Here is a 3,795-nt window from a genome sequence, read left to right on the forward strand (position 1 = left end):
CCCCTTACACTGCCGGCCACAAATCCTTCATAACCGATCTTATTCCTCTCACTACTTCTTTACCCATGGATTCCTCGTGAGGTTGTGGTGACCTGAAATTTCTAAAATCTTAATTTAAAACTAGAACTCTTCAACATTCTTAAACTCATATCGTGCTATTATATACATCTGCCACCCGTCTCCGACTGGCAAAGTTATTCCCTGTCCTTCTCCTTCCCTTATTCAGCCTCTGGTTTGCCTGTGTGGCCGGCGGTAAGGCGGTCTGTACCGCAGGACCCAGAGTGTTCTGACTGGAGATATGCCTGAGTCCCACATTATCGGGGGAATGGCCCCTCTGGGGCAACAACACACTTCCCCTTTAGGTGTGGCTGCTGAGTTCATTTCGTCAACTGAGGGTTCTGCACAGCCGGGGGCTGTAGGCTGGGGACTCTCAGTTCGTGGCTGGTCCACCACGACCTCTCCTGTGAGTCCCTCACCGCCGAAAGCTGCCGGCTGGGGATCCCTGTCCGTAGACTGATCCCTGATCTTGGGTATTCTCTAACGGATGGACAACCTCCCGGGGCTGACCCACTGAAACTGGGGCGCTGGTGACCACGGTGTCTCCGGCAAGCGAGCCGGGACAGCTTTGTCAGGAATCTGTTTGAACACCTTAAACAGATTCACTGGCAGGCTGCTTACAACATGGGGCATGAACTCAGCACTTTAGCTTGAGTGTTCAGGACAGAACGCGCCCCTGAGCATGTATGAGGAAAAAGCTCCAGAAAATATTCTCGGCCAGGGAGCTTTCGCTTGTGAGGTGAACGTGTTAAGCGCGACAATGCGGAAACATCTCCACTTTCAGCACCAGGTCAGACAGAAATGTGAAGCGAGCAGGTGGACTGCAGAATCCCACTTTTGAGGAGTTGGTCGTGGTGTCAAACAATGAGTTTCACGAAATGATTAAAAATAAGAAATGTCAAAGTCGAACATGCATCTCCAGAGGAGACTGCGATCTGAACACAGCACTTTAAACCACTCCGCCACCCTGAGTATTCAATGCTAGATGTGGTCACCTGCAGGTTGATTTTGAACTTTTGTGTCCTGACACATGAAATAAATGAGGGCAGCAGGCGTATCTCTGCCTGACATCGGGGAAACAGTGAGACAGATCTTGGAGCAAGGGTCTGGTTATTGCCAAGCAGCAAAGAAAATATTTTCTGGAAGAACAATGTTGAAAATAATTGCAACCCCAACATGATTAGAACACACAACCTTTTGATTTGGAGTCAGGCGTGCGACCATTGCGTCACAAGGTCCACACATGAAGTCTCAGATGTTCGGCGATATGAAGGTTTCACAATGCAAGGGGCTTTAAAATCCCCGCCCATTCCCACCAGGTATCAGAAGCAGCGCTCACCTGCCAGTCACCGCATGTTTTTTTTCTGAAACTTTTGTGTTGCTTTCACGGGAAAGCATCATTAATTAACCCCTCACCTTCTTTTGCACAATGAAGAGACTGAGAGAGAGTCGATACTTCAATCATTTGTCCTGTGCTTTGGGGAGTGGGCAGGGAAGTGGACCTGAGTCCATGATTGCATCGGCCAAGATCGTATTAAATGTCGGAGCAGGCTCGAGGGGCGTATGGCCGACTCCTGCTCCTATTTCTTATCTTCTTATGTTCTTATGCATGTTGACCCATTGTACTCACTGTATTTTAGGAGTCTGGTTCAAAATCTTCATTGCTGATGACACCAGGAATCTGGGGCAACTTTTGTCAAATTTAACAGCACCGGTTATTCCGACCGTGCACAGAAAATAGAATCAGAAGTGAAGATAAAATCCTACGGTGCTCATTTTCAGATTCAACGCAGTAGGATTTCAAATAAAGTAAAAGAATTTTACAGTGAAAAGATTTAGAAGTGTTACTTGTATTTGTGTCTTTAATTAAATTTTGTGGCGTCTGATTCCCGTTCATGCCTCTGCTGAATAAGAAAGGAGGGTTTGACGTTGACCATACTGCATTGCCCCTGATATTTGTGAGCTCATCCTTTATATTCAGTGGTATCTCGCCCTTTGATGGGCTGCAGTGTAGCGGATATCACGTTAGACTCACACGCGAAAGGTCCCCAGTGGATCGGTTTTCTCTCACTGAAAGTTATCTATTATTGAAATGAAATAAAGAGCAATTAAGGAATAAGGGAGCCCTTTTTCCAGGAGAATAAATAGCAAATAAAAACAGCAAATTATGGAAATATCAGCAAATCAGGCAGCATTTGCCAGGAGACGAAACTCGCCTCCGATTGTTCCCATTTGGTAAGTTTAAACATAATGTTTCTGCATGGGATCGAACCAGGAACTTTTTGCGTGTAAAGCAAACATGATAACCACTACACTACAGAAACCGCTGGCACAGTACCTCCAATGAGGGGAGCTGACCAGTGATGACAGCAATTATTAGTCGTCTCAGAGAACTCAATTATTTTTATGCGATGAATTGATCTAGTATCGTTACCAGGTTAGTGCGCCGGATCTTAACCCCTCGACCACTAGGGAACAGTTATGATAGATGCAGATATATTTATATCTATTTATATAAGAACCTGAATATCAACGGCTAGCTACCTTGACCTCATGGCGAACAGCAGTGCATCTAACTTTGAGTGAAGCAAATTGTTCCCAATGAAACCCATTTCATCTTTTGTTCCCTTTTAAACACTAGAAACTGAGACAGGGGGAATAAATAGAGAAATAAAAGCACAGGGATATAGACAAGAGGAAGAGCAAAGGGGAAAGATACTGTCCCCACCCAGAACTAATGCAGAAACCCCTCTGCTGCGCTCGGGATGGCCACCCGCAGCCTGGATACACTAACGGGAGAACACCAGCGGCAGGTCAGGGCCATAAAAGGAACGGCGAGCGGTCCTGGGAGCAGCTTGTAGGTCCCGGGAGACGACTCCAGGGAGCAGTGCGAGCTGGTGCAGGAGGGCGGCGGCAGCGAAGAGTGACATCATCAAGGTCCAGGTCAGTGATTGGAGCGTGGGCAGATACAGCAGGAGCGGCGAGATCGGGGCGAAGGAGCGGCGAGAGACTGTAGAGGGACGTAATCAGGGCCCAGGGGAGGCATGAGTTCAGGGCCAGGGGCCCAGTGGCAGCACGGACCAGCCCACACTGCGATATGTGTGTGCACTAGGTCCGTGCAGCAGAGCTGGTCTCCAGTCGTCTTGTTTATGCTTGCCACTGGACGAATACCTCGCTCTGTCAAGCCCGTGTGATGGCTGGGGTGCAACGGCCATCACACGTTAAAAAAATCCACGCACAGGGATCTTCCACCCTTCAACATACATATCAGGACCTGGAATATTGAAACACCTGTGAACTCATCCTTTTTTGGCAAGGAAGCAAGTCATCCTCGCTTCGAGGGACTGCCTATGGTGATGATGAACTGGAATTGCTGCAGTCCGCGGGCAGCAGGTGATGAAAGCGGGCGTGAGAGGGTGAGTGACAGGTGGGCAATGCTTCTGATGCTGTCTGACCCACGGTGGGAGTGGCCAGGGATTTTAAAGCCCTGTCATTGCACCAATGCAGGGGAAATGAAACTGTGTTTCAGGAACCTTCATGTTTCCAAACATGGACAATCAGCACTGTAGACCTTGTGGTGCAACGGTAGTGTGTCTGACTCGCAATTAGAAGGTTATGTATTCAAATCATGTTGGGATCATTGTTCTTTTCCATATTGTTCTTCAGGAGTTGCAAACTTCTTTGCTGTTTGGCAATAACCTGACACTTGTTCCAAGGTTTGTCTCACTGTTTCCCCAG

The 3,795-nt window shown here is 47.9% G+C and overlaps 1 non-coding gene across 1 annotated transcript; it reads right to left on the reverse strand.

Annotated features, from left to right (window-relative positions):
- Positions 1 to 2,308: 2,308 nt before the first annotated feature.
- trnav-uac (transfer RNA valine (anticodon UAC)) lies at positions 2,309 to 2,381 on the reverse strand. The gene has a single exon. It is a non-coding gene; the product is annotated as a tRNA-Val (tRNA).
- Positions 2,382 to 3,795: the final 1,414 nt, after the last annotated feature.

This window comes from Pristiophorus japonicus, unplaced genomic scaffold, assembly GCF_044704955.1.
Source record: "Pristiophorus japonicus isolate sPriJap1 unplaced genomic scaffold, sPriJap1.hap1 HAP1_SCAFFOLD_528, whole genome shotgun sequence".
NCBI lineage: Eukaryota > Metazoa > Chordata > Chondrichthyes > Pristiophoridae > Pristiophorus > Pristiophorus japonicus.